General features: G+C 41.6%; 1 pseudogene across 1 annotated transcript; it reads right to left on the bottom strand.

The window, feature by feature from the left end:
* Positions 1–6,471: 6,471 nt before the first annotated feature.
* Positions 6,472–8,121, bottom strand: LOC308426584 (kinesin-like protein KIF22; annotated as a pseudogene). Its single transcript has one exon. The product of its transcript is annotated as a kinesin-like protein KIF22 (transcript).
* Positions 8,122–15,984: the final 7,863 nt, after the last annotated feature.

The following is a 15,984-nucleotide window of genomic DNA, read 5'->3' as shown; positions in this document are numbered from 1 at the left end:
CCATCCTTTTCATGTTTCATAAAAACATTGTTTCTCAACGTAGGATTTTAAGAAAAGATAAAAGAACAATTCTGAATAATATTTAAATTTTATACTATGTTACACAATTATGTAATTTCCTAGTGCTAACTAAAAAGATCAATACCTGACTAATAACGTAGAAAAGAGACACAAAGCAGTGCAGAAACTGGCTTTTCATTTAAGATTTCGACCAGAGGCTCTTGTGGAAGTTGGCCTGTTGAGAAGTGATGTCCAGTAGGTGGCAGTCATTCATCACAGTAAATAAAGCGAAGGTGTAGTCTAGTGACTACAGACTACAGACGTGGGTGATGAGATGTTTCAAGTTCCATGTCTTTTGCCCACATTAAATTCAAACGTGTTTAGATTGTAATTCACAGGAAGACTATGACTAGAGTCTTAGTATGTAATAGTCTGAGTCTCTGAAACTACAGTGACAGATGCTTGTTAATCTCGACCTTTCTCCAAACACCCGATGGTGAATTGCAAAAGCTTTGTTGCCTTCTTCACATAGGGCATACTTTATTTTTATTCTTAGACAAGGAATTTAATAGATAACCATTTTTATTACTACATTTAATTACTGTATTCTCTTGAGTTTCTAGTAGATCAACATGCATATTTCTCTAAAAGGTCACCTCAGAACATGGTAGAATATAGGAATTTGTTCAAGGGTTAAATTGAGAAATAAAAATTAGAGTTTCACTCTTATGACAGAGTTGAAATGTGATAATTAGTCTTAGAAACATTTCATTTTATGACTCATATGGAGAGGTATATAAGCATCCGATGTAGTTGATACTGTATGTTTCTGTTGTATAAGTGTTAGCTGACCCGTGCTGTGGAATGGCTGTTGCATGAGGTAAAGAACTATGGCAGGAGCAGAAGGCCTGCTGTCAATTTCAATGACGTTATTAATTATTTAGTGAACTTTTAGTCCTGTTGAGTAATTAAATGTGTGATTTTAGGCACTAGTGGCTAATTCAAGAGTTCCTTCCTCAGAACAAGCTGGAATATGGCTGACAGTGTCTGTCCACCTCCCTAAAGGTATTATTATACCTCACAGGTCCCCTAAAGTAATTGAACCGTCCAGGTCGGCTTGGATTTCATGACAACCGCCCCCTCCCCGCCCCCAAGTTCTTCTTGTAAGATTTCATTGGCAGCCGCTTGCCTCCTGATACCAAATTACAATTTTAGATCCTTAAGAGTCTTACATTTAATTAATCATTAATGAACTAATTATTACTGCATGACACATATAGTCAAGATGTATTTAAGAGGAAATCTTTATTTTTGCTGATAAATTATAAATAGCACATTGTATTTTCTCAGCAACTCATTGCTAAGTGGTGCAGTAAACTTTAAGAGCTGTCTTTAGTATTTACGTACCTTGGGCCTTTTTTCTTGGATGTGATTTTTGTAATTCTAAGCTAGGACACATACCCTTAAAACAAACAAACACACAAAGCTTCATTTGTAGTTTACTGGGACAGTGACTGAAAAAGGTAGGTTTCATTTGTGTTTTAAAAGTGTTTCCCGTTCTAAGACAGAGCTGTGTCACAGAGATGCGGACACGGCCGTGCTGCCTGCTTCTTCATGTGGTTATGGCCGTGGCTTATTACCGTTGCTCAGTGTGTGCTCAGAGTAGAGTGTAATTTTCTTAGGGATGAAAGTCGAGATTGTACTGTCTAGTCTTTTTTGTTGTGTGTTCATACCTATTACAGCGAGTAGTTGTTTTTGCACATGGATTTATTTTAAGATATCTTAAATTATTGCTTTCAGAACTTTGTTCCATATTAATACAGGTCAAGGGATAAGTGTATCTGTTAGACAACACATGAAAACCGACCGCAGGGCCACCTTCCTGCCTTCTGTTTACCATCCGTGGCCATGTGCAGGAGCAAAGCCCAGGCAGAGCTCTCTGTCTTCAGCAGAGCCAGAAACACTGAGTAGTCTGCCTTCCGTGTGATCTTCCCCTTCTTCCACGTGGTTCTTAGGAAAAAAAATAGTGGTTTTTTTTCTCAAAAATTAATTTGGCAAAAATTATTTCTAGTCAGTTTCAATTTCACTGTTCAAACATCTTCGATACTTTAATTCAGCACACCTTCCAGTGACTGTTCCCAGAACGTGCTCTTTGGGTAGAAGGACGAACTGTTGGCTCTGTAAGACCTTAGATTTCATGGAAAGAAGGACAGATGCTTCAATAACCAGTCATGATACTAAAATGCTTTGCTACCAGCAGTAAAAATATCGCACAGGAAATGAATAGGACAGTTAATTTTACTAGGGTAAGTGTTGTTTTCCCAATTCCTTGTTGGTCACTAAGAGTCTCCTTCTGACTGTGCTTTCTGCATTTGTTAAAATGCCATCTTTTATTTTCATGTAGTGCCTAAAAAGGCATGACTTTTTTTAAAACAGTAAATGCTTTTTCTTAATGTATTTTTAATACTGTTACCATTGAGTTTTCATCCTTCCCCCTGAAATAGCATATTACATAAAGTGAAAGAATTAATTCTCAGGTGAATTATTTTTCTATCAGCTATTCTTATAAGGTAAACATTTACTTGTTTTTTATTCATAATGTGTTGTATGTACAGTTCTCAATGCTGCCCTTTAAGAAAAACACATGTGCTTATATTATTAATAATAAACTTTAAGAACTAAAATCTGTGACAGATTTCATTTTGTATACCAAAATAGATTCTTTGTTATTTAGTGTTCAGTATTAGATGAGTAACTTAGATTCAAAATTGAAGCAACAGTTGGTAACTAAAATGGTAATATTTCTTAAGGACCTGAATACAGTCAGTGATAAGAAAACATTGGGAAAAACTGTGGTTTAATCATACTCAAACTCCGCAGTAGACAACCAAGAAGAAATAGAGACTTTAGTTGCTCAGAGAGCCACTGGACATGTTCTGGTCATTTTGTCTAGTCAAAAGTCAAAAGAACTTACAACAGCAATTTACCACTTAAATGTAGAACTCCACGTTGGGGAGAATGACTCATCTGAATGTAACAATTCCAAAAATACTTATTTAAAGGTATTTTACTTTTAAAATTAAAGTTTACATTAAAAATAGCTTATTTCTCTCATGGAAAAAGCCCCAGTTTTTCTAACATATCATTTGGGAGTTTTACATCATGCACCCTGATAACACTCACCTTCTTGTCCTCTCAGGTCTCCCACCAACCCTTCTGACTTACCCTCCAAAAGAAGAAAAAATTAAAACAAGCCTAATTTCTTTTTTCTTTTTTTTTGGTATTTTTTGAAAAAAATGAATCATTCCATTTGTTTACATCTCAAATGATCTCTCCCTTCCTGGTCACCCCTCCACAAAACTTCCCCACTGACCTCCCCGCTCCCGTTTGCCTGTGTGAGAGTGCTCCCTCACCTACTCACCCACTCCCACCCCACTGACCTCCCCGCTCCCGTTTGCCTGTGTGAGAGTACTCCCTCACCCACTCACCCACTCCCACCTCACCACTCTAGCATCTCCCTACTGGGGCAGCAAACCTCCATAGGCCAAGGGCCTCCCACACCTGTTGCTGTCAGGCAAGGACATCCTCTGCTACGTATGTATCTGGAGCCATGGATCCCTCCCTGCACACTCCTTGATTAGTGGCCTAGTCTCTGGGAGTACTGAGTGGCCTGGCCATCTAACATTGTTCTCCCTGTGAGGTTGCAATTCCTTTCCATTCTCCAGTCCTTGTGCCGGCTCCCGTACCGGAGTCCCTGAGCTCAGTCTGACAGTTGGCTCCAATCATCCACATCTGCATCGGTCAGCTGCTGGCTGACCTCTCAAGGTACCGCCACACCAGGTTCCTGTGAGCAAGCATCTCTTGACAAGAGCAACAGGGTACTTGGTGTCTGTAGACACCAGGTGGATCCCCAGGTGGGGTGGTCCCCAGATGACCCTTCAATCTCTGCTCCATTTTTTTGTCCCCGTCTTTCCATTGGACAGAGACATTTTTGGGTTAAAATTTTTGAGTTGGGTGGGTGTCCCTATCCCTGGGAGTTGGTCTCTACAGATTGATCTCCCCTTTGACAGGGCTATGGCTATCTACTGGAGGTGGTCTCTACAGGTTCTGTCTTCCCTATACTGCACACATTTTGTCTAAAGTCATCCCTGTTGGGTCCTGGGAGCCTCCAGTGGCCACCCTCAGTTCCTTATCCCCCAACTGCTACGTATTTTTATTTGATTTTTTGGACCTCTGTACCTCTCTACCATCCCTTCCAGTACTTGATTCTGACCCCCTTATTTCTCCCATCCCTCTCTCTACCTCCCACAATCATCCTGTTCCCCCCTCAATGCAGGACTGAAGCACCCACACCCTGTTCTTCCTTCTAAGCTACCCAGAAGATACTCCATCATATAACAAGGACACATGCTCCACTATGATTATTGCAGCCTTATTTATAATAGCCAGAAGCTGGAAACAACCCAGATGTCTCTCAACAGAAGAATGAATACAGAAAATGTTGATATTTACACAATGGAGTACTACTCAGCAATTAAAAACAATGACTTCATGATATTCTTAGGCAAATGGATGGAATTAGAAAATATCATCCTGAGTGAGGTAACCCAGTTACAAAAGAACACACATGGTATAAGTGGATATTAGCCCAAAAGTTCACAATGCCCATGATAGAATCAACAAGTCAAATTTCTATTGCTCTAGCAACACTGGAATAGACAAGATGGAAGATGGATAAACCCTGTGACCACTAGGTGGCAGCAGAGGGCTGTGCAGGAGGACACCTTTGGAATCCCTGTCCCCCTCCCCCAACCCAGGGTGAGTTGGACTACCAGCTGCAGGACCAGGACAGCATCCTCTTCATCTCCACACTGAGGTCTCCTCGATGAGCCCAAATACCTTTGCAAGGGGAACATAGGACAACCAGAGCACCCCTTGGATCTGCGTCCAGGTCCTCAGTCCTCCTTGGCTGCCTCCTTCCCTGCTGTACCCCTGAACTTCCTCTAGGCAGGGAAGAGAGGCCAAGTGCCAAAGATGAGCTTTTCTGGGCAAGGCATGTGAGCAGGGAGGGAGAGCAGCCGCTTGAGCCCAGCACTCCTCCCAGCAGCTGAGCTGGCGGAGGGTGCTCCTGTGCTCTGTGGGGAGTGGATGATGGGGCTCTATACCTACCACTGAGTGGTTGCCTGGAAGGTACTCTAGTTCCTGAGACATCTTCATGGGGAAGATGGATGGACTGGAGTAACTGATGAGAAGCCCCCCCCCCCCCCGCCTCAGTTTCTCCATCTGGACACAGAGAGAGAAACTTGTCTCTGCTTGTCCCCTACTGATGTCATTATGGAGCCCCAGCTGGGGTCCCCTATTCAGTGCTCCCCTCCACCCAGCAGCTGCTCTCCACCCAGCCCACAGAAAGTCAGTGGAATAACAGAATAGAAGATCCAGAGATGAACTCAAATAACTATGAGGTTACATCCATTATGGAGGTTCTACATACAAAGCATAGGAAAAGACTGAATATGAGATAAAAGACCTATAGAAACCCTTAAAAATGTCCATATCTCCCTATCGCCAATTAAGACCACCTGGATCTAGATCCTCCTCCTCCAGCTCCATCTTGATTCCTCCTGGAATCTCCCTTTCCTCTTCCTCTTCCTCTTCCGTTTTCCTAGCCTTTTCACCACCTACCCACCTTAACATCAACCCTCAGGACATAACAAGTTAACCGGTCCTAACTGTCAGCACCCCGTTCTTGGGTTTCCGGTACCTGTTTTCAAACTGTCCAGAAATGACTTTCATGAGCTCACTCTGACTGAACACCAGTGTCTGGATCACTTGATTCTTCTAACATACCTTCATAGTCAAACGCCAGGCAAGGATTTAAAGGCCATGAGAAAAACACAGACAAAGATACTGGAAGATAAAACAAGTGATTCATTGCAAAATGCAGTGGGTTTTTGCAGATTGAAAGGAGTATGATAAATGGGGCTGTATCTGAAAGATTATAAAAATATTTTTAAAGGAATCATTTTTTAAGGTAAGGAAGGATCCCAGGAAAATGGCGATGGTACACACTTAGAGTCATCAGGTTGGTGCTGAGATCATGTAGAAGACAGATGGGAGAGCAAAGAGCAGATTTTTAGATGAGTAAATTAAGCATTCACAAATAGTAGTTATATAACAGAGGGGGAAAATTGAAAAAAAAAAAAAAAGAACAGCCAAACATATGAACTAATACCACTGTTCTGTTCAAATCCTGACACAAGGATCAACCAGATGGGAGATACCTCTTATCATGGAGTGAAGTTAGGCAAAGGAGGTATAATAAGCCAAGTTATACTTTTCTATATTTAAGACTGTTCATTTGTTAAGTGCCTGGTAACCTGATTTTTTTTCATGGAATAAAAACCTGTGTTTACACAACACGTCACTATACAAGGATTTTTAAAAGAAAAAGGTAGTATCAAGAGCTGGTAGTCAAGAGGGACCACTGTGCTGACTGGCAGCCAAGCTCAAGAGATTCGCCTTCAGGAAAGACTCTACCTGCTTCCCAGAGATGCTTTCCATCTGTTCTAAGTCCTCCATCTCACTAAAGGGGCCGTGGAGCTCCCTCCAGCCATGATGAGTTGGGCCTTCTTCTGGCATATGCGCTGAAGGTTTCACAGATCCGGAGCTGAGCCCTGATTCAACAGATCCTGTCATTTTTGGCGCCCACGAGCCATTAACTCTGGGCTAATCTGACTCATGTGATGGCTCCAGCTTCCTTCTGTGGCCTTTCTTCAGGAGATGGATCTTGTTTGAGGACTCTGCCTGCTTCTGAATTCATTGCAGCCCTTTTTCTGGAGCTTTGCCACTGTGCCATTTCAAGAGGAAGGGGGATGGAGGATTTGTGGGAGTGTTCTCTTTTTCCCATGGATCCATTGCCTCCTGGGCCAGCACCTTGGCTTCTGGTTCTTTTTGTTTCATCCTAAGCCTCTCAGTCTCCAAGTTCTTTTCCTCCACTGTCTTAATGAGTACCATTCGCTCTTGCTTTGTGGTATTCAGTAGAGATGTCCCTTGGCTCCCCTGGGAACCCAGCAAATGTTCCATACTCAGGAAGGTCTCCAACAAGGCTGGATCCATATTGCTCAGCTTCCGTAAGAGGCTTAGTTTCTGGGAGGCACTGCTGGAGCTGCTGTAGACCTAGGGCTCCTAGTTGATTCTTCTTCAGGGCCTTTGGCTTTCTTTGCCTCTGATGGACCTAGCAGTTCTTTCTGAGACAGCTTAACAGGTGCCAAGGCATGAGGCTGTAGACTCTCATTGGTGGAAGGCCAGTTAATCACCTTGCCGACCCAGTAGGGTATACAAGGAAGGCCCAATACAAAGAGAGAGGCATTGATGGCTCTATTCTCTTCGAGCCAAATGCCCTGGTTGCCTGTGTGACGGTTGCTCCTCTGAACCAGCCAAGTCAATAAGGTAGAGTTTTCCTTCCCATTGGCGAAATGGAGTCAAATGTTCATGCCAATCTACCTTGACCAAGAGCACAATATGACTCTGGCAAGAGAGCTGGTTACGCCTGGTATTTCCTACAACTCGATTTCTGCTGTCTGGAAGTGCTACTCGAAGTCAGAGAAGCTAGTGATGGGCTTCTGTGCGAGGCCTGGAATCAGTCTTCTCGGATCACTAGCTCTCCTGATGCAGGATCCAAGAGGTCTAATACCCTTTCCTGGTAGATCTCTAAATAGGACATAGCAACAGAAATGTCCAATAGCCGGCCCTCAGCACTCTCTTCCTTGTTAGCTGCAGGAGGTCCATGAGAGCCAGAGGAATCACTTCAGGCTGTTCTGGGCTGCCCAGTAGGCTCATAGGCAAGTACGCTGGCATTCTGCCTGCCCTTCCAGCCTAGGACGGGCTGTACTGAACCGATGTAGACGTCCTGCGGAGTGCTCTTGTCTCCACAGAAGGCATCAAGCTGATAGTTTAGTCTCTTGGTATTTCTTCCAGTTAGCCACTTCAAGCAGGCAGCCGTTGTTGCCTCGCACACAGGTGGTTCCTTTGCATCTGTCTCTTCATCCATAAACGGACACAGCTGCACAGCCACTCTCACGTAGAGGTGGACGCCGGGCCAGCCTCTCCCTTGCTTACACCGCGACCAGATCCTCCTGTCGTCGCTGCGGCCTTGTTTTAGCCCTATTGTTTATATCCCTTCCTTCTTCGCCCGCTTCTCTCTTTTGAATTGCTGGAGCCCCCAACCTGATTCTTTCTGTATCTTTATTGATACTTTTAGAACACTTTCCACTGCATCTTAGTTTCTACTACTACTACTACTACTACTACTACTACACACACACATTTTATCTCTTTGGCATTCTACTTCTTTAGTTGATGGTTAGAATAGTAACACATCCCCCATCCTTTTTTTTTCTAAATCTGGAAAACAATTTTGTTTTTCAGTAAGACACATCAATTCCTTAAAGGGGTTTCTAATAGCAAAGAAAATATTGGTTAAAAATGAAGAGACGACCTAGGGAATAGGAGATAGTGTTTATAAACTATTTACTTGGCCAAAGTCTTACTGTCCAGACAACATAATGACCATCAAAGATAGATATCTAGAATAGAACTAAACCAAATTTAGTAGGAATATAAAGGTTCTATAATATGATCCAACAATCCCACTTCTGGGTATATATCCAAAGGAAATGTAATCACCCTTTCTTCATGTATTGCAGTGATAGCCTTTGCAATCAAGATAAGGATGCAGCCTAGTTGTCTTAGCAATGGATGAATTAGAAAGGAAATGTATACACTCCATATTTGGAAACATTATTGAACCAAAATATATGGATGGGATGAGATGAGAGCTGTACCCCAGCTGTGGAATGCACAGCAAGGTTGAGCTCAGAGTGTTTTTCTTTTCTAACTATCCCTGGGTCTAGGTCTGGAAGCTTCTAGCCTCCATACAATCTAATCTTCCAAGCTGACTGATTCAATCTGGCTTCTCTTGGCTTCTCGCTGAATTGCTCTGCTTGGCCTCATATGAACTTTGGCATTATGTCCTAATCTTCTGGCTCCTTCTCATTCTTTGGCTCATTCTGTTTTCACCTCTGTCTAGCTTGTTCTTTTGGCAGCCTGTCTTGTAAAACTGTCCCACTAAAACTTCCACACACATCTTTCTCCCCCTGTGCTGTTTTAAAGTAGCCCCTCCTTCCTGTGCTGTTCTGAGAGTTGGGTGGATTCTGACTCTCACTCATTCTGTCAGATCTTTCTCTGATCTTTTGCTATTTTCTTTTTCATCCGCCTCTCCATTAGATGTTACTTTCAAACATGGTCACTTCCTTCTAAAAACTAACCTTAACTTCATTGTTAGGGATAAAAGGTATTTGCTAAGGGCAGGTCTGTATTCCAGCTAGATTATACTGTAATCCAGAGCGTGTCTGCATTCCATCTGGATCACACAGACCTAGAGGGTCTTTGGATGTGATCCTCTGACAGAGCAGCCATATTGCTGGATTAAAATTCTTCTACAAAAATTGAATATTATAATAATATTATTATTATCACAGAATGTTATCTAGTCATAAAAGGGAATGACATGCACTTGTCAAAGAGGGTATGGAACTAGAGGACATTAGGTCAACTAGGACCAGTTAGACACAGAAAGACAAATACTCCATTCTATTTCTCATCTATGGAAACTACGAAAAACAAAACTGGTGATCTGAATGTGGAGCATGGTTACTAGAGGCTGAGAGGGAAGGGACTCCTCCCCCATATTCTTGGCCTTCCTTTCCTGTACCCCTTTTAATCTAGATCCAGAAACACATGATTGTCTGATGTTCTGCTGCCTCCTAGGACTGGAATCTGGCCCCCTCCACAACTGACATTTGCATAAGCTTTAAGTTGATGGTTTTCTTTACTGCATAAACTCTTCTTTAATTTCATTGTGCATGTTAGAAACTGAGTTGGGTGTGGTCTTGTTTTGAGGGTACCACTCCCTTCCCCCACTCCCATTTCCAATCATGTTTTCCTTTAAACTTCTCGTTGCAAAGAGCACAAGACTTGGCTCCAACATTAAATCTTCTCAAACTGTGCATCTTGTATTTCTTTTTGCTCTGCTTGCTCTTTTAGTCATTGTAGATTTGCCTAAGAGTATATTTGCTATAATCATGTGGCATAATCAACACTGGGCTGCTTACAATCCCCTTTGGCAATGAACTTGTTTTAAAACTCTTCAATCCAGCTCCTGGAAGAGATTTTGGACAAGGAGAGAAAGAAGCCTTATTATTTGGTAAACTATCATCAGAACAGTCTCCGATAGCATTCCCCCTGAAACCTCTTGAGTTGGGCCACCACTGTGCACACAGCTCTCAGTCCCACTGTCTTCCATGTTCCTACTAGAATGACCCTTCAAGTCCTACTTATACTGATCAATTGCTTTTCTAGTCCAACGTCTCAACTTCCATATTTTTCCAACAAACAGCATGGTCATTTGTATCATAATAATACCCCAGTCCCTGGTACCAATTTCTGTCTTAGTTCCTGTTCTATTGCTAAGAAGAGACACCATGACCATGACAAATATTATCCAAGAAAGATTTTAAACTGGGGGCTTGCCTACAGTTTTAGAGGGTTAGTTGGTTGTCATCATGGTATTCAGGCAGATGCTGGAGCAATAGCCCAGAGCTTTACATCCTGATCTGCAGACACAGAGAGACTGGGCCTGGCATGGGTTTTGGAAACTTCAAAGCCCATACCCAGTGACACATGCTCCATCAATGCCACACCTTCTAGTCCCCAACAGTTCTGCTAACTGAGGACCAAAGCAGTCAAATATCTGAGCCTATGGGGGAATCACATCATTCTCTTTCAGACCACCACACAGGGAGGAGGTGAGAGAAAAAAGACCGAAGAATCCAGGCAGTGGAAACACAGGATTTTAATCCTGGCATTTGGGAGGCAGAGCAGGTGGATCTCTGTGAGTTCAAGGCCAGCCTGGTTACAGAGTGAATTCCAGGGCAGCCAGGGTGCTCACACAGAGAAAACCTGTCTTGACAAAGAAGAAAACAAAACAAGAAGAAAGACTAAGAAGGAGGGAAGATGGGTAATGGGTACTGAAACAGAAAGTATGAATCTAGTGTTTTACAACATGGTTCAGTGGCTGGAATTTCCAAAATACCCAACAAATTGGAGATACAATCTGTAGAGACCAACTCCAATGGATAGTCATGGCCCCCAGTTCAGAGCTGGGGCCACCCCCCAGCTCAAATTTTCTAACCCAGAAATTTTCCTGTCCAAAGGAAAAACAGAGACCGAAGTGGAAAAGCCATCCAGAGACCACCCTACTGAGGGGCCCATCCCATCTGCAGACACCAACCACCCACACTATTGCTGATGTCAAGAAGCGCTTGCTGATAGGAACCTGATCTGGCTGTTCCCTGAGAGGTTCTACCAGCACCTGACCAATACAGATGCAGATACAGACAACCATTGGACTGAGCCTGGGGTCCCCAACGGAAGAGCTAGGGGAAGGACTGAAGGAGCTGAAAGGGATCCCCCCCCCTTTTCTCTCTATCTCTCCTCTACCACTGAGCTAAATACCCAACCCCAACATGGTGGTTTTTGTTTGACCCCTAACAGTGGGAGGGGTGACTCTTTGTTTGCTCCTAGGACTCTTTTTCTCCTATTGGGTTGCCTTGTCTAGTCTTGATATGAGGGCTTTTGCCTTGTTTTATTGTATTTTGTTTTGCCGTGATTGGTGATTGGTCACTGTCTCTTGGAGGCCTGCTCTTTTCAGTAGAAATGGAGGAAGTCACTGGGGGAGAGGGGAAGTGAAGGAGCTGGGCTGAGTGGAGGGAGGGGAAACCGCGATCAGAATGTATTGTATAAGACTTTATTACTTATTTTTAAACATTGTGTTGTAACACGAATTAATGAAAAAGAGGCCACGAGTTTGATAGTAAGCAAGGTAGGGGTGGATGGGAATGTTTGGGGGAGAGAAAAGGGCAGGAAGTAATTCCAAAAAAAAAAAAAAAAAAAAAAAAAAAAAAGAAAAAAGAAAAACTAGAAGTGTATGTTATGTGCATGAATGTCGTGTGTGCACACATGTGTGGATGGAATGCCAGAGGAGGCCAGAGACAAGCACTGGGTGTCCCAGTTTATCATGCTCTCCCTTGTTTCTGTGAGTCTCTCGATGGGTTTGGTGAGCCAATGGCTAGTGAGTACCAGCAATCCCTCTGTCTTCACCCAACAGGAGCAGGATGCGCCTATGCATGGTCACATTCAGCCTTTTTAAAGTAGCATTTATACTTTTATAGATATAAATACTGAGATTTAAAAAAAAAGATTTATTCATTTTCTTTATATGAGTACATCACAGCTGTGGTCAGACACACCAGAAGAAGGCATCAGATCCCATTACAGATGGTTGTGAGCCACCATGTGGTTGCTGGGATTTGAACTCAGGACCTATGGAAGTACAATTAGTGCTCTTAACCACGGAGCCATGTATCTCCCCAGCCCCACATTCAGCCTTTTGATATTTGTGTAGGGATCTAAGCACATGCTTTACCCACCTCTTCATTGTTTCCTATATGTCACAGTGGTTGGACAGAAAATTTATATCTATATTCTTTCCTGGAGTAGAAGACATGAGATTTTTCTCCCTAGACTATATTTAGACTGAATGGTCATATAACACATCTAGGTTCTTGTAGGAAAATGAATTGTAGACTGTTTACTTATCAGTGATAAAGTCTGGGTCACAGAAACACTAAGACATCAGAGGCCTAGATCTTAATCCAATACATTCCCTGCTCACACAGCTAAATTTTAAATTCTCTTTTTGGTTTTGAAACCTAGTGGATGTACCCTTAATCCAATACATTCCAGATGTACTTAATTATCTGAAAGGCTGCTCACACAGCTAAATTTTAAAATCTCCTTTTGGTTTTAGAACCTAGTGGCTATATTTTTTGTTTTTAAAGTTTAGCTATACATCTCCCCTTCTAACTTGGAATACATTTTACCCAGTATTTCCAGGTCCCTAGCTGGAGCCTGCACCTTCCTCATCATGTTAGGTCACTATTTGTAGGCTTATCTTTACATTCAAAGTCAAAAACAGTGTCACCGCCATAAACTAATCATATACAAGAGAACCCACTGGCTCCAAGTTCGGTGAGAGAATCTGTCTCAAACAAATATGAGAAAAAGAAGAGGCCAAGAAAGCATGGGCACAAAACAGTGCAAAAAGCTGTGAGTTTTAATTTTAAGAAAGGCAGAGTGAAAATGACTTGCCTCTGACTTCTTTTCCCTACCCCCGGGACCCTTTTCCTCCTGTTGATTCGATTCATCTAGCCTTGATCTGAACGCATGTGCCTAGACTTCTTGTAACTTTTATGGCAGATTTGATTGATATCCTCGGAAGGCTTGCTCCTTTCTGAAGGAAAATGGAGGAGGACTAGAACTTGGGGAGAGGGGAGATATTGGGGAGGGACTGGAAGGAAGGAGTGGAGGTAGACGAAACTGGGGTTGGGATGTAATGTATGAGTGCAAACCGAACAGGCCAGAAACAAAGAAGCCTGTCGATTAAATGAACACTATAACATTTCTAAGAAAGAACATCTCATTCTTTATTGAAAAGCATTAGCTACAAATATAAATATAAAGAATATCAAACTAGTGCAGCAATAAAATTCATAGAAATATGAATTATATTCTAGGCACTTCAAAAGATTAGCTCTACTATTGAAACAGATTTTTAAGTGTTTGTAACGTTTCCCCTCCCCCACAGTCCTGAGGCCTTTGGAGTACCATCCTTACCTTGTTTGTTTTTGACAGCTCTCAAGGTAAAAAGGAATTCCACATGTGTCTACTTTTAAAAGTACAATTAGTTGTCAAGTCTGTTGCTATGGCTGTAACTGTTACTATCTTAAAATTGTCCCCTATACTCTGGAACTTCTCTCTGATTTAGGATTATTAACATATGTGGATAAAGAGCCATGACAAATATTTGAGATTTCTCAACTTCTGGACTTTGCTTTTCTGTTTTGACATTTGCTGTGGGAGGTCAAACAAGTTTCAGCACCTTTCAGATACACTGTGCAATGAAATTTCAGGTGGACTAGTATCCGTGCATTAAAATCTGAACCCTTTTACATGTTTTAGCCACACACAAAACACCACTTTATTAATCTACTTAACTCATTAAAATCCCACGCAACTGGGACCAGAGTAGGAGAAACGTACTTGAAAATAATTCTTCATTTGACCACCATAAGGATTTCTTCAAGGTAGAAATGTGGATTCCTTTACTTTTAAAGGAAAAATAGAAACAGAAGAGAAACCTTTCCCAATTAGCATGAGTTGGCCAAGTTGAAAACTGTCGACTGTGTTTAGCTATGCATAGTGAGAAAACATGAGTTAGTATTTCTCACACAAGTTCTTAGTTAATATTTTTATTCTTTCTTTCCCCCCTGGTCTTCTTACCCATCTTGAGCTCATCATATCTGAAAGGCTTGAGCCGGTTTTTCTTATCTGTTTTGTTTTTCCTGGAGTTGAAAGGCTGAATGAACAGACATGGGGTTTGTTTTAGTCTCAACCAATTACACAACAGTATTTTCCCAACAGACTAACTAGCTCACAGGAAGAGAAGACACACAACACCAGACAGATTTATCTTGTGCAGCCTGGATTAACCACATCCCCTTTCGGAAATCAGTGTGAGTCGGAACCGCTGAGAGCAGCCACCTACATAAGGAATGTTTACTGACTGGAACCAGAGATAATGCTCAAACTGATGCGGTAGGAAAAAAGAGAAGCTAGTGACTGTTTCCAGGGAGCGTGAACATTCCCCTCTAGTAAGTAAAGCTTTTGTGTTTTGGCAAAGAAATGGTTGCATATAGCTAAGATCAATCTAGTTTTCAGATGGTTCTAGACACTTAAATATTTTAAAGTGGCTTAAGAGCTAATTTTTTTCCTCCCCAATCAGATTTTATTTTGTAAACATAGCAGTAGATTCTAGCTTGCTTCCATTCTAGCCAAGGGAAAAATTGTATTGCATGTTGTAATGCAAACATAGGAAAGATTAAATTTAAAAACCGTGAAAATTAAAACAGTTTTAAAAATTTGTTTATTTGAAAATTTTCTGGGCAAAATTGTTTCCACTCAATTTTCTTTCTTTCTTTCTTTCTTTCTTTCTTTCTTTCTTTCTTTCTTTCTTTCTTTCTTTCTTTCTTTTTCTCTTTCTTTCCTTCCTTCTTCCCTCCTTCCTTTATACCTCCCTCCCTCTCTCCCTCTCTCCCTCCTTCCTCCTATCCCTCCCTCCCTTTTTCCCTCCCTCCCTATCCTTCCTGCCTTTCTAACTTATTTTGAACTTTGTCTTCTACATTTTGAATGTCATTTATATTCACAAAATTGAGAGAAGCCTTATCCTGGTGTCAGAATCAAGTACTTCAGAGTCTGAATCATTATTTTAAAGATCAGGTATTCAGTTAAATTTTTATTATTTTTAAATCTGAAGCTAAGTATCATGAACATATTTCATTGGGACTATATCTGATGAATTTATGATTCAGGTGAGTTTAAGCAATCAGAATTTTGTTTGTTGATTTGATTAGTTATGGGGATTTTTTTTTTTACTAAAATTCAAGGAACAAAAACAAGAGTTAATGGGATGAAACAATAGATTGTTCGCATCATTGAATTCTGACCTAAATTATTATTACACATGTTCCGACCCTAATGGCGCTCCCTCCACCTTTGGAGTGTTCTGTTTTATTGTAGAAGTGTAATGCTAACCTCACCTTATCACCACCGTCACCTCGTCCCTCCACATAGCTTAAAGTCAATGGATCTGAGATAAAATTTAGTCATAAATCATTGCGATAATATTTTACAACATTGTGTTACAGTTCTTAAGCATAGTAAATATTTGAATCGGAAACAGAGTCAAGGTTTTTCCAACTCCACTTCTGTTGATTTTTTGTTCACTTACGAGCAGGTAAGGGGGGT

Source organism: Micromys minutus, assembly GCF_963924665.1.
Source record: "Micromys minutus genome assembly, chromosome: 10".
In the NCBI taxonomy this organism is placed as follows: domain Eukaryota; kingdom Metazoa; phylum Chordata; class Mammalia; order Rodentia; family Muridae; genus Micromys; species Micromys minutus.
Note: the sequence above shows the minus strand (reverse complement) of the source record. Positions and strands in the feature narration are given on the sequence as shown.